Source organism: Triturus cristatus, chromosome 2_1 (assembly GCF_964204655.1).
Source record: "Triturus cristatus chromosome 2_1, aTriCri1.1, whole genome shotgun sequence".
Classification (NCBI taxonomy): domain Eukaryota; kingdom Metazoa; phylum Chordata; class Amphibia; order Caudata; family Salamandridae; genus Triturus; species Triturus cristatus.
This window is the reverse complement of record NC_140581.1, coordinates 380,109,518-380,124,262: the sequence shown is the minus strand read 5'-3', so window position 1 is coordinate 380,124,262 and position 14,745 is coordinate 380,109,518.

The following is a 14,745-nucleotide window of genomic DNA, read 5'->3' as shown; positions in this document are numbered from 1 at the left end:
TTTTAAAGATAAAACCAGGAGGTCTGCAATTGAGCAATGGGAAAACTTCACACAGAAAATAGTAAAACCTAATGATACCACTTCTTGTGTACAGAAAAAACAAGTGACTCAAATGGAAAAAAGGGAAACTAACATCAACCTCCCATATACGGTTAGAAAAATCAGACGGACCCGTAACAGACTTAGGAAACAGCAATCTAAGTTTCCAAACGATGAAAATATACAGATAAAATAAAAAACTAGTAATCATAATTTGAGGAAACTAATTTGGAATGAAAAAAAAACAAAGCTAGGCAGGATCTGTGTACAAAAAATCTTTTACGCTAGTAATCAAGCAAACTCAAGCGAGTTTTGGAAAATGATTAATGGTCTAGTCAGACCTAACAAATCCGTGGTAGCATCTGTCTTAAGCGAAGATTAATGGTTTGCATTTCTTATAAAACTCTTAAACCCAGTTACTAAAGCTAATATCCAGGGTGGCAAACAGATAAAGATGGTTAAAACAGACTTAGAATGTGATATTGAAATCTATATTACAAAATCACAAGTCGCCAAACTAATAAAGAAACAAAAAGTAGGGGCCTGATTCCGTTTGCTCTCTATAAAGAAGAACCAGACTTTTGGTCTACATATCTAAGAGAGGTTTTTAACGAAGTTGTACAGACTGGGTTGATTCTGAAATCTTGGAGAGGGTCATTAATATCTCCTATTTTTAAGAAAGGAAATTGGCAATTACCGGAGAACTATCATTTGATTACCCTTCAAGATACTGACGCAAAACTGTTTGCTGGGATTTTACTATCAAGTTTAACAGATTGGGTAAAAGAAAAGCCGATATTGCCCCCGAATCAAACAGGATTCATCAAAGGTCTAGGAACTTCCACAAACATACTGATACTATCAGTATTAATGGATAAGGCAATTATGTCAAAACAGCCCTTGTATTTTTGCTTTGTTGATTTTAAATCGGCATTCGATGGTGTGAATAGACAACGTTTGTGGAAAAAACGAAAGGAGCAAGAAATTCCAGACTCATTATTGAAGTTGATTCACTTTTGCATACTGATACCTGGATCAGGTTGAGGATTGGTGATGGTCGGACGCTAACCAAAGAAATACCTACAACTGGAGGATTAAAACAAGGGTGCGTCCTGGCCCCACTGCTTTCTAATTTATATTTATCAGATCTTTCTACCGCACTGAATGAAGTAAATGCACACCCGCCTAGGTTAGCAGACAAACAAATATCCAATTTGTTGTATGCAGATGATGTTATACTTTTAAGTCAGACTAAAGTTGGGTTGCAACGGCTAATCAATCGTATATCAAAGTATGCAAAAGAAAATGATATGGTAATAAATGAAGCAAAGACCAAATTAATGGTTGTTACAAAAAAAACACGACTTAAATATAAATACAAATGGTTGTTGGAAGGAACTCAATTAGAACAAGTTCTATCCTACAAATATCTTGGTGTTATATTTAATGATAGTGGAAATTTCCTTCCGCAAAAAAAGGATATCACCAGAAAAGCAAATACTTTGGTTGCAGCATTTAAATACTTTGGTTGCAGCATTTAGGATCATACAGAAAGCTATAAGTGACTTGTCTTATGATCGCCCTTTCCTAAAGGTTATTTCGGCGAAATGATCACCTACTCTGACATACGGTAGTGAGGTACTAAATAGGAAAGATGCGGAGATCATTAATAATGCGGTTGCAAAAACCTATAAAATCTTATTTTGCCTGCCGAATAATGCCTCACAAGCGCAAGTGAGGCTGGAATTTGGGTTAAATAATCAGCTATATGTAAGGAAAGGGCAAGCGCTTAACGTGTGGAACCGAATAAAAAATGATCAAGAAAACCAAATGCCTCAGCTGTTATGGCAAGAAGTAAAAGATAATAGGAATCTGCAGGTCTGGTCCTATTTAAATACAGCAATAGAAGAATTTGGTGTAATACCAATCTGGGAGAACACAATTACCCAGGAAAGCAAAGCTTTAAAAAAACAATCAACAAACTTACTAATCATCTGTCCCTGATAAAAGATAAAGATATACTTGTAAAAACAAAACATGCATGGCCAATCATAAACGGATTTATGAAAAAAAAGGTCCAAGAATATCTTGAAACATCGTGGTCGCAGAAAAACAAACATATCTTTATCAAAGCACGATTTGGCCTACTGCCGGGATCATGTCATGTACCTCCATGGAAGAAATCAGAAGAGAATACCCAATGTAGGTTATGTAAATCCGGACAAGAGAACATTACACATTTATTGTGTCTTTATCCTGAATTAGAAAATGAAAGGAAAATTACTCTTAAGAGACTATTTAATGATCGTGGAGTAAGGACATGTAGGCAAGCTCTGAAAGCATGTCTAAACTCTGAAGATATATTTATGAATTCTGCATTTGTAAAATTTTTGTGTGCTGGTGGAAAAAAATTGGAGGAATATCATTTGAATTGCTAATCCATTGTATATTAATATATACTGTACATTGTAAAGTATAAGATATGATAACAATCATATCTCTTTTTTAAAAAAAATCTTTTATATTTGATGACGCTTTTAGTAATTTTTTGTAAGATTTTAATTAATCAAACAAAATAAATAAACTTGAAACTTGAACTGTGTTTAGACCCAAGTTTGGATCATTCACACACGCCTCTTCCCACATCCCCAGTGGTCCCCTTCGTGGCCCAACTCACGCAATGAATACAACACTGATTCCATGTTAGATTGTGGGAGATCACTCTATCCGGTTACTAGGTATTATTCCTCCTACACATCTCGGCACGACCTGTATGTCTACCTTGATCAGATCTTATGTGATCCAGCCACCTGGCTACAGGTGCAGAGTACTTAGGGAAGACTTTTACTGACCATAATCCCTTGCAATTGCAATTGGTGTGGAGTGTGGTGTGTCCGCTGGTCCTCATCTGGAGACTGCAGCCTGCTCTGTTGGAGGACCAGGTCTTCCAGGATACGACGGATGTGACCCTCTCCCAATGCCTGGTTGAAAACTGGGGTACATCTTCTTCCACACAAATAGATTAGGAGGCAATGAAGGTAGTTATTCTGGGACATTGCATCCGCAAAGTCATGGGCGCTAGGGCTGTTTTACATGGAGAGTTATTACGTATTGAGTCCTGACTCAATTAGAAACTGATGCTTGTGAGGACCACACAAAGCAGAATGAATTGATGGAGGTTCTGGATGAGCATGCCCGACTTGTTGAGCAATTGCTCTGTCACGATTTTCGTGCATACCAGGCCAAGATGAACGCAGATGGAGACAAATCGGGCTACCTACTGGCCCGATTATTGCGCAGTGCTAACCCGACTTTGCCTATCACAATGGTCAGGAAACCTCAGGGAACACAGGCCATGGATCAGGTGAGCATCCATGAGGCATTCACTACGCATTATCAAGCACTCTTTGACCCTCCATTTGTGGACCGCCATGACGCAATGCTCTTTTATGGACTCACAGAGTTGTCGCCATTAGACAGGTATGAGCTCAATTCTCCTCTAACTCTACCGGAGGATAAGGCGACCAGTAGGGGAACGGCGACCAACAAAACCCAGGGACTCAATGGCCTCCTGATTTAATTTTATAAGATATACGAGCACCACTTGGCTCCTAAATTATTAGAATTATTCCAAGACGAGTGGTGTCTCCCAACCCACACTCTGTGAATCATTGAAAGTATCCCACCCAAAACCAGACAAAGACCCATTAGACCTCATCTCTTATCGGCCATTATCGATGCTGGGTACTAACTATAAGATCTTGAGTAAAATCATAGCATGCAGATTATATGAATACGTTCCCCAACTGGTACATCAGGATCATAACGATATTGTGCCTGGGAGATCCCCTACCTTAAATATCTGCCAGCTGCACCGAGTGATGGAATTTTCCAAGGTCCAGTGGCCATTTGCCACTTGCATGGTGCTGGACTTGGAGAAAGCCTATGATATAGAAAACTAGGAGTATCTGTTTTCAACACTAGCTGCCTTTGGCATCCCAGACAAGCTACATGGCCTGATCCGGCTTTTATATACCGAACCTATGGCCCCTCTGCTATTTGCCCTGGCAATGGAACCTCTGCTACAGAGGCTTTGACGCCAGGGCCAGGCCAGGGGCATTCCGTTGCATGATGAGATCATTATATGCGAGTGATGTCCTCATTTACATAGGTGATATCCAGGAGGGAATTGTAGACATTCATGCCATATTACAGGAACTCTGGGCTTCCTCTGGGTTAGGTGTGAGATGAATGAAGTCCTGTTTACTTCCCTTGCACCCAGATTTCAGTGGACAAGATCTTCATGCAAAATCACAATTATTGCACTGGGAATCCTCCCCTTTTCGCTATCTGGGAATTAAGCTCTATCATGCAACCCAAGTCCAAATAGATGCCAATCTAACTCAGGCCATGGTCTTGTTGTGCCCCCAGATGACATTCTGGAGCACATTGCCACTCACGGTGCATGGCAGGATCTCCTTATCGAAGATGGCAATGCTCCCGTGGCTGCTTTATTACTTCCTTACCCTCCTGGTCCACATCCCAAAATCTACATTTTGTACTCTACACTCTGCACTGGGCAGTTTCATCTGGAACAAAGGAAGGCGGCGAATTGCACTGCACAAATTACAACTACTGGTCGCGAAAAGGGGGGCTAGCGACTCTGAACTTTGAGCATTATTACTTAGCAGGCCAACTGCAGTGGCCAGCGAGCTGGCTGGTGTGCTGCCTCACAAAGGAACTTGGCCTTCCCGCACCTAAATGGCCACATAGTTTGATCCACAAGATTGTCCTACCCCAGGCCAAACTCCCACACAATGCCAATGGTTACCAAAGATTGCGTATAGTAGCCTTCAGTGCAGTCTGCGACTCATGCCACACTTTCCCAGGAGATTTCCCTAAATTCTATAACCCTTACTGTTTACTGAATGGTCAGGCATGGCGGGTTGTTAGACCTGGCATCCTTGGCGTGGTTTTCCTTTGTCTTTTTGCCTCTGCCTCCTGTATTTTTTGCTGTGTGCTGGATTTCGCTTTTGCTGGTCTAGATGCTTTGGGCACTTTCCCACTGCTGATCAGTGCCAAAGTGCTCCCTCTGTAAATTGTGAATATGGATTGGTGTTTCCATGATTGGCTAATTTGACTTACTACTAAGTCCCTAGTACAGTGCACTGTGTGTGCCCAGGGCCTGTAAGTCAAATTCTGCTAGTGGGGATGCAGCACTGATTGTGCCACCCCCACATGCAGACTTTCAAAGTGGTCTCAGACCAACCACTGCAATGTCTGCGTGCAGTCTCTACTGCTGTGCACCCACTTGCCAGGCCCTAATCTTCCCTTTAATTACATGTGAGTCTCCCCTAAGGTAGGCCCAAGGTTCCCCTGTGTGCAGGGTGCAGTGTATGTGAAAGTTAGGACAGGTACTGATGTGTGTGACATGCCCTGATAGTAAAATACAGTGTATTTTTTTTCACTATTGAAAGGCTATCTGTCACATAGGATAGAATGGGAGTTTATTTATAACATTTCTCCCATCGCATCTTGCTACGCCGCCTGCAGGACATTGGCATTTGTGGTTCAGCTCTGCAGTGGTGCCGCTCCTTCCTCAGCGATCGCTCCTTCTGCGTTGCCACCCCTCCTTTTCAGTCCAAGTACCATCCTTTGGACCTGGGGGTTCCGCAGGGCTCCTCGCTGAGTCCCACGCTTTTTAATCTGTACGTGCAGCCGCTGGCTGAGGTCGTCAGGCAATGGGGCCTTACCATGGTCTCCTATGCTGACGACACTCAGTTGGCGGTTACGATCAGCGGGGATGCCAAGCAGGATGCCCTCAGGTTCCGAAGTGGACTGAGAGAGGTGGCCAGCTGGATGAATAACAACTGTCTCCAACTGAACGCGTCAAAAACTGAGGTGATGATCGTTGGAAGGGAAGCGGACCACTGGGGGGACGAATGGTGGCCTCCAGAGCTGGGATCAGCGCCGGTCCCTGTTCTGGAACTCAGGAATCTCGGAGTCTGGCTTGACCATACGCTTAGCTTTGTGACTCACACAAAGAGAGTGGCGGCCTGCTGTTTTGGAGTACTACGCGGGCTAAGACCCCTGCTGCGTTTCTTCGATGCCCCTACAAGACAGCTGGTCATTCAAGCAATGATCATCTCGCGGTTGGACTATGCCAGCTCTCTCCTATTAGGAGCAAACCAAGCCGAGATTCTTCGTTTACAACGAGTCCAGAATGCGGCGGCTAGGGCGGTGGTTGGTCTGCCTCGATCCTGCCCTACTTCTAACACCCTGCGGTCCTTGCACTGGCTCCCGATATGCAAGCGTATCCAATTCAAGGCTCTCTGCCTGGTTTTTAAAATTTTGAGAGAGTTGGCACCCGGAATACTTAATTCATTGATCTCTCCTTACGTTCCCACTCGTTCACTACGATCCCTTGGACAGTCCTTGGTGGTCGTCCCCCGTTTCAGACTTAGTCGGATGGGGGGTCGCTCCTTCCGTGTGAAAGCCGCAACCCTCTGGAACGCTCTCCCCTTGGAAATTCGTCTCTCGAACGACCTATTGTCTTTCCGCAGAGCTTTGAAAACCCTCTTGTTTTAATTATTTCCAGTTTTTATTGTCTGTTTCGTGTCACCGGATCCAGTGTTATGTGGTGTTTTCCTTTCCCTGCGCCAGGACGCTCCTTCGCTGGAGCAGCTGTGCGCATTAAAATGTAACTAACATAACATAACATAACATTTTATAAGTATAACTTCCCATTGGGACGAGATCGAAAGTTGGAATTTAGTATGCCGGAACTATAAAAATGCATCTTTTAGTAAAGATGATTTTTATATAGTGTGTGTGAAAATACCTCCTTTTAGAAAGTGGGTATTTTCTTGCTTACCCATCCTGTGTGCCTCTGCTGGTTTGTGGATTGACTGGCTTTGGAGTGACAGGGACTGGGGATGAGCATTCACTGTAGACGGCCACTGAAGGGTGTTGAGGTGTGTCCTGCTCTTCCTGAATGAGTCAGGGCTGGGCTGAATAGACCTGAGCTGCATTTAGAGCTGTGGGAGGAGATTTACTTGCACCTGAATGGCCCTGGTCTGCCTTACACAATGCTGTTTCCATCTCCTCCTGGAAATCTGGATCACGGAGGACAGAAGTGGTTTTGACTGAGCACATAGCCTTTCTGCCACAAGAGAAAAAAGAGAAATCGAGTATAAATATATGGGCCCAGACCGCAGAACGTGAGAATACTTCTGGACTCAAGAGGAACCTCTGCCAAGGAGAGGAGCTGGGAAAGCTGAAGGAGAAGTACTGCCCATTTGCTGTGTGCTGTCTGGTGTTGGCTTGCAGTGGCTGTTTCTGCCAAGGAGAGGATCAAGACTTTGCTGTGTGCTGTGTATCCTGTTTGAAGAAGATCTCCAAGGGCTTGGTGAAGAGATTGTCTCCTGTTCTGAAGTCTGAGGGACACAAAGAGGCATATTTACAAGCCCCTATCACCACCCCAACGTCACTTTTAGTGACGTTGTAGTGGCGATAGGGGCTTCGCCTTATTTACAAGGCAGCGTTAATCTACTTAACGTGGCTTAATGCTGCCTTGTAAATAAGGCCCCCTTTCACGCTATACTAAGCGTGAAAGGGGAGGGCAATGGGTGTTGCTGTGGGCGTTCCACCGCAACACCCATTGATTTTGATGCTGCCCCATATTTACAAGGGCAGCGTAAATATGGGGCAGTGCCAAAATTAAGAGCAGGGAAAACCTGGTCTTACCCTGGTGCAACGAGGAGAAATGTTTAATTTCTCCTTGTTTTTTCTGTTTTCATGTGTGCTGCATTGTGCAGCCCACATGGAAACAGCAAAACGCCAATGATTGTTTATGTACAGGAAGGTCCCGCTTCCTGCACATGAGCAATCATTAAAAACAAATTCAGTTTTGCAACTTCTATGTGTGCTGCATTTAGCAGCACACACGGAAGCTAAAAAACGGCATTGAAAGAAGGGGAACCTTCCTGCACATAAACAATCTTACCCTCAACACAGGCACCCTTACAATATGGTGCAAGGATGCCTCTATTGGTGCTAGACAGCTACATTTAGTGCCAGCACAGGGGGAAACACAGAGCTGCACGATATTCTTGTGAATATGGTGGAGCCCTGTGTTCCTAAAATGACGAAGCGTAGCATTAGGCCAAGCAGGCTAACGCCACGCTCCGCCACTTAACTTGTAAATATGCCCCAAAGATTGTATTTACTCTGTCCTCCTGTCACAGAGGGAAACAGCAACACTGACGCTGGCGAACGACGTCAGAAACTGCACCAAAGCCTTGGGCACCGCTCGTGCACAACAAACCGTCCCAACTTACACCGCAACCCCAACGCTTGCTGATGCTGCACCTTGTTAATGTTAATGTTAACGGGATTTATAAAAGCACACGAATACCCGGAGGTGTCTTGGCTCTAGGGACACAGTAAGCCTATGCAGCGTCTAGTCCTGGAACAGCCAGGTCTTTAACCTTCTCCTGAAGACGGATATGGAGCTTGCACTTCTGAGTTCAATTGGAAGAGTATTCCAGAGCTTGGAGGTGCCATAATGGAAACTGCGGCCACCCCAGTGCGATGTACGAATTCTGGGAACTGTTTAGAGTCTGGCCCCTGCAGACCGGAGGTGTCTTGTAGGTTTATACCATACAAAAAGGTTCTGGAGAATGGAGGGGCCTGTGTGATTCAGTGCCTTGTAGGCTAGACACAAAGGGCCCGACAAAATCCTAAACTTACTACCATTTTCGTATTCACAGAAGGCACTTACTCATTTTGGTATTCACAGAAGACACTTACTCATTTCGGTATTCACAGAAGTTAGTAGTCCTAACTTTAGGACTCCTAAATGCCTTCTGTGAATACCGAAAGTCTTAAAATTAGGATTTTTCTCAGTTTAGGAGTCCTAAAGTTAGGACTCCTAACTTTACTACTACTAAACTGAGAAAAATCCTAATTTTAAGGCTTTTGGTAGTCACAGAAGGCATTTAGGAGTCCTAAAGTTAGGAGTCCTAACTTTACTACCACTAAATTGAGAAAACTCCTAATTTTAAGACTTTCGGTATTCACAGAAGGCATTTAGGAATCCTAAAGTTAGGAGTCCTAACTATACTACCACTAAACTGAGAAAAATACTAACTTTAAGACTTTTGGTATTCACAGAAGGCATTTAGGAGTCCTAAAGTTAGGACTCCTAACTTCTGTGAATACCGAAATGAGTAAGTGCTTTCTGTGAATACCAAAATGAGTAAGTGCCTTCTGTGAATACCAAAATGGTAGTAAGTTTAGGATTTTGTCTTAAGTTAGTTCTGTGAATCGGGCCCACTGTCTTGAATTTAATACGCTGGGGTACCGGGAGCAAGTGCAAATTACGAATCTCATTTGATACCGATTTATATTCAGATATAGCCTGTTGCAGTAATCCAGTTTGGACTGGATGAGAGATGTTACCACCATTTTTCTAGTCTCCGCAGGGATGTACGGAAGGATCTTCCTTATTTTCTTTATAAGAAAGTGTGAAGCAGAGACAATAGCATTGGTCTGCTGAGAGAGTGTTAATTTATTGTCAATCCATAAACCCAAGTTCTTAGCTTTGGCAGCTGGTTTAGGTGGTACTCCCATCTCTGCCGGCCACCACAGATTGCCCCAAGTTGGCTGCATGTTTCCAAAAATCAAGACCTCCGTTTTTTCGGAGTTAAGTTTGAGGCAATGTGTACTCATCCATCTGTTTATTGAACACATACAGTTTTGAAACTGTTGGAAAGGAGGGGTTTATTGACTCTGACGCCTTCACTGAGGCCGCTGCCTGCACCAGAGCTGAGGGCACTGCTCATGACTCTCACGACGCACCGCCCTACTCGCACTGCAGCCCCGATCCCACGCCGGTGCTTCATCCTCATGGAGCCGATACCTGACGTGTGTGACCTTCCAAATCCATCAACACCACATCGTCGTAAGGAACCCATGCCCTGACGCCACCGCAACACCACCTCGACGTCACCTCCCAGGCAACAGTAAGGAATCGACGCCTCACCTCCTCTGCATCGCAGTAAGGAACTGATGCCTCACCTCCACTGTGGTCGTAAGGATCCAACGCAGCCTGGCACCAGCGAAGCATCACCTCCCCGACGCTGTGCACCGTCTTTGTTTTCATTGTTTACCAATGTACTGTTCTTTGGGGTCCATGTGACTCCGAGCCCAATGCTGTGCACCTCGCGGTCACACTGTACTTTGGATTTTCAGCTGTCCCACCGTCGGAAGAGCCCCAGGTGGAGCCATGTATTGCTACAAGCCTTATTTTTATGAATAACCTATTTCTGATGGTATCTTGATATATGTATGGTGGATTTCTGTTGTTTTGATCTTGTTTTGTTTAGATAAAGATTTCCTATTTTTCTAAACTGGTGTGGTGTCCATTTGTAGTGTTTTCACTGTGTTACTGTATGTGTGAACAAATGCCTCACACACTGCCTCTGAGATAAGCCTGCCTGCTCATGCCAAGGGGGTGAGCAGGGGTTGTCTAAGGGAGTAACTCCCTTATCCTGACTAGAAGCAAGGGTCCCTACTTGAACAAAGGTGCAAACCATTGAGAACTAGTGACCCCCATTTCTAACAGTGGGGATGGAGGTTTGGGAGATAGCCGAAGTCAGTACACTAGGTGCCAGATTTAATACTTACTCATGCAGCACAGTGCAGCAGCCACAAACACTGTGCTGTTCTGTGTGAGGAAAGAGCAGGAGAGTGCCAAATTTACTGAAATATGGCACTCTCCTCCTCCTTCCCTAGCGCCAGTACTGAATTCAGCTGCTGTGTCCCACAGAGACACCTTTGCATCATAGTGCAAGGGTATCTCCGTGAGTCTATCATAGGTTTTGTACTGGAAAGCCACCATTCCAGTACGAAAGACTGACATTTACCCATTTCCCTCTTTGTATGTGTTATACAGTGCAGCACATGTACAAAGTCGAATAGGAAGGAGAAATTAAAGCATTTCTCCTTTGTTGCGCCTACTTCAAAAGGGCGCAGTTTTCTGATGCTAATCCCTGCCTACTTTATTTTGTAAATAGGGTTTAGCGTGAGAAACCTTGGGTGATTGCATGGGAGCGCCCACGCTCCTCCCATGGTATGCCCTCTTGGAGCTAAGTAATGCAAAGCAGTGCTATGCGCTGCTTTGTGTTACTCTAATGTTATTTCCAGCGCTGAACACGTTTAGCAATGGAAAATAAAATGGAAAAAGGATTTTGCTCCAATTTGCATCACGTTTGTGATGCAAAAATGGTGTAAAATCTTAGTAAATCTCCCCCTGCCTCCCCGGTGCATTATTTCAGGATGGAGTGCTCATGCCCTATGACCATTTGCCAAGGAGAATGAACTTCCAGCTGATCACTTTCTGGCTCTGGCAGCCTATTGGCTATACTGGAGAGCTTGCGGGTCATAACGGACACGGAACCTGACCAGCATCCATTATTTACAACACACACTATATATAATGGGCAGCGGGCGTATAACATGGTTTTTACGGGCCCTTACATATACTACACATGATCCACTTGCGGGACCCATTGAGGTTGGGAGGGTGATGTAGGTAGAGCCCTGACACACAAAGAAAGGGAAAGTGTTCTCCACTACCCCAGGAAAGTATTGTGAAACGTGAAGTTCCAATATATCCAGCATAATATCCTTCATAGAGCAAACCTTACTCCAGCGTCACTCCATTGTTTATTTGGGACCCCTTCCACATGTCCGCGCTGCCTACAACAGGGGGCTGCTATGGGGCACATGTTCTGGAATTGTCCGGTCTCCAGAATGCTATGGAATGCAGTTTCTGAGGCACTAATGTAAGTCACCGGCAGCAAAGGGGTTTGCACCCTAGAGACCTCATTACTAGGTCTTTTTAAATGCCCCACAGCTTCCAAAGCTATAAATAGATTTATTGACTTATCATTATTAATTACACTCAGGCTTCTGGGCATGTACTGGAAAGCACAGGCACTGCCCGGAGAGGCTCACTGGTGCAGAGCGACACTTAAGTGGAGACGGATGGAGGCAGTAGTGCTTAGATGGGAAGAAGCCTATGGTCTGCGGAAATACCCCATAGCTGCAGAGTGGGACACCCTATTAGCAAGTATGCTAGCTTCTAGCGAGTGCCGCCCAGGCTAATGCAACCTAATACTTTGTCAGTTGATGTATATTCTCCCCTATCAATGCCTGTATATTGCATCAAGACTACTTCAAGCCTGGATGTCAATATACGATAATCTATGGACTAATTGTAGCCTTGTGAATATTGTGAATATTGTGATTAAACTCCATAAAATTTGTAATTGATGCACAACAGAAGGGGTCACTCAATCAATCAATCAATCCATCAATTAATCATGGATTTATAGAGCGCACTACTCACCCACGAGGGTCTCAAGGCGCTCGAGGAGGAGTGAGGGGGGGGGGGGTCAACTCCATGGTCATCCAAAGAGCCAGGTCTTGAGATCTTTTCTGAAAAGGTGCAGTGTCGGACTTCATCTAATGTGGAGGGGGAGTTCATTCAAGGGCCACGATGTAGGAGAAGGATCTGCCACCCGTTCCGACCCCGTGGATATGGGGGACCATGGCTAGGGCTAGGTCAGCGAAGCCGAGGTTTCTCTTGGGTGCTTGGAAGGAGATTCTTTCATTGAGGTATTGGGGTCCGGTGCTATGGAGGGCCTTGTAGGCATGTGTGAGTAGTTTAAACGTTATTCTTTTTCTGAAGGGGAGCCAGTGGAGATCGCGGAGGTGCTGGGTGAAGTGGTCATGTCGTGGGATGCTGAGGACGAGTCTGGCTGCCGCGTTCTGGATGGTCTGGAGTTTGCAAACAAGCGTTTTGTTGATTCTAGCGTAGAGCGTGTTTACATAGTCCAGTCTGCTGGTGATAAATGCGTGGGTGACGGTCTTCCTGGACTCGTGGGGGATCCATTTAAAGGTCTTGCAGAGTATGCAGAGGGTGTTGAAACATGTGGAGGACACAGCATTGATCTGGCGGTTCATGGTGAGTGAGGAGTCGAGTATGATGCTGAGGTTGCGGGTGTGGTCAGTAGGGATGGGAGGGTGTCTGAGGGCAGGGGGCCACCAGGATGAGGACTTCTGTTTTCTCCGAGTTGAGCTTTAGGCAGCTGCTGCTCACCCAGGAAGCAACATCCTTTATCCTTTCTTGGAAGCTGTGCCTGGTGATGTCAGGTTCCTTGGTGAGGGAGAGAATGAGCTGGGTGTCGTTGGTGTATGAGACTATGTTGAGTCCGTGTTTTCTGACGATAGTTGTGAGGAGGGCGATGTAGAAGTTGAAGAGCATGGGGCTGAGAGAGGATCCTTGGGGTACTCAGCATCTGCTCTCTGTGGGTTCAGAGAGGAAGGGCAGGAGTCTTATTCTTTGTGTTCTGCCTGAGAGAAAAGATCGAATCCAGTCTAAGGCAGTTCCCTGGATGCCAGCGTTGTGGAGTCTGGCGGCTAGTGTACGATGGGAGATGGTGTCGACGGCTACGGAGAGGTCTAGGAGGTTAAGAGCTGCAGTGTGGCCTTGATCGACAAGGGTGTGGATGTAGTCAGTGGCGGCTATGAGTGCGATCTTGGTGCTGGGGTTGCTGCAGAATCCAGATTGAGAGGAGTAAAGGATGTTGTTGGTTTCTATGAAGTGCGTTAGCTGGGTGCTGACGACTTTCTCGATGACTTTGGCGGCAAAGGGGAGAAGAGAGATGGGCCTGTAGTTCTTGAGGTCTATCAGGTCTGCGGAGGGCTTTTTAAGAAGAGGTTTGACTTTGGCGTGTTGCCAGTTGTCGGGGAACGTGGCTGTTTCGAGGGCGCAGTTGATTGTTTGTCGTAGTTTGAGTGCAATAGCGGTGGTGGCCCTGTGGAAGATGTGTGGCGGGCAGGGGTCAGTGGATGCTCCGGGGTGGATGCTTTTCATGGTCTTTACGGTGTCTTCTGTGGTGACAGGGGTCTAGGTGAGGAGGGTCAGCTGGGTGGCATCACTGTTGGTGGGTGCGGGGTCGGTGTCGTGGTCTTGGTCATCGAAGTTGTCGTAGAACATCCTAATCTTGTAGTGAAAGAAGGCGCTGAGTTTGTTGCAGAGGTCTTGGGAGGGAGGGACGTTGGTAGTTTCTCTTTTGTGTCTGGTGAATTATTGTATGATGGTGAAGAGTTCCTTGGAGTTGTGGGAGTTGGAGAGGATTTTGTCTTGAATGAAGTTTCTCTTAGTTGATTCGATGAGTTGGTGGTGTGCCGTGGTAGCGGCCTTGTAGGCGGAGCGTGCTTCAGGGGTTTTGCTGTTCCTCCATGATTTCTCCAGTCTTTGGCAAGAGTGCTTGGATTCTCGGAGGGCCGAGGTGAACCAGGTGGCTTTCGCATTTTGTCATCTGGAAGAGTTCTGGAGTGGGGTGAGAGTGCTGGCGCAGTTGGCGATCCATTGGTGAAGATCCTTTGCTGCTGTGCTGGTGTCTGTTGTGGAAGGGGGAGGAGTGCAGCTGAGGGCAGAGGTGATTTTTTGCAGATTTTTCTCCAGTTTCTGCGTGGGAGGCTTGGCATGAGCATGTGTGCAGTGGGTTTTGCCAAGGAGAAATGGATGCAGTGGTAGGCCGTCCAGAGCAATCTGTGGTGTGACTGAAATGAATGTTGTATCCCCCGGCGAAGATGGGGTCGAGAGTGTGTCCTGCCATGTGGGTTGAGATG